Here is a 514-nt window from a genome sequence, read left to right on the forward strand (position 1 = left end):
AACAGATCCAGCGCTCATGTGTTCTTGAGGGCAACTTTGGCTAGGGAGGATATTTGCTGTTGTAAGATCTGGACTGACTGGGCTATAGTTTCCACTGTTGAGGAAAGTTCCCATCTGAAGTCCTCTTTTTCATGAGAAAGATGCTGGGTTGAGATCAGCATCTGTCCCAAGCCTCCAGCTGCGAGTCCTGTGGCTGCCACTGATGCCACCAGGCTAACTCCTACCAGGACTGCCAAGGTGGCTGACCTCTTTGTTCTGGTTCCTTCTGTCCCTGTGGATAAGACATCATACACATCTCCTGGTGTGTACAGGGTTGGTTTGGGGATGAGAATGACTGGAGCACAGGTGTCCTCAACCTGTGGAGAGATGCAGGATTATATTTTGGAAGAACAGAGAAAGACCAGTCCCGAGGTTAGAGCAGTATCTTCCTTAATTGTGACATTTCGGCTTGATGAGTGTGGGCATTTAGAGGTTCGTGGAGTCCAACACTCTGTTTTGTTAAGAAAAAGGGGAG

Source organism: Nannospalax galili, unplaced genomic scaffold, assembly GCF_000622305.1.
Source record: "Nannospalax galili isolate Female #2095 unplaced genomic scaffold, S.galili_v1.0 scaffold505, whole genome shotgun sequence".
NCBI lineage: Eukaryota > Metazoa > Chordata > Mammalia > Rodentia > Spalacidae > Nannospalax > Nannospalax galili.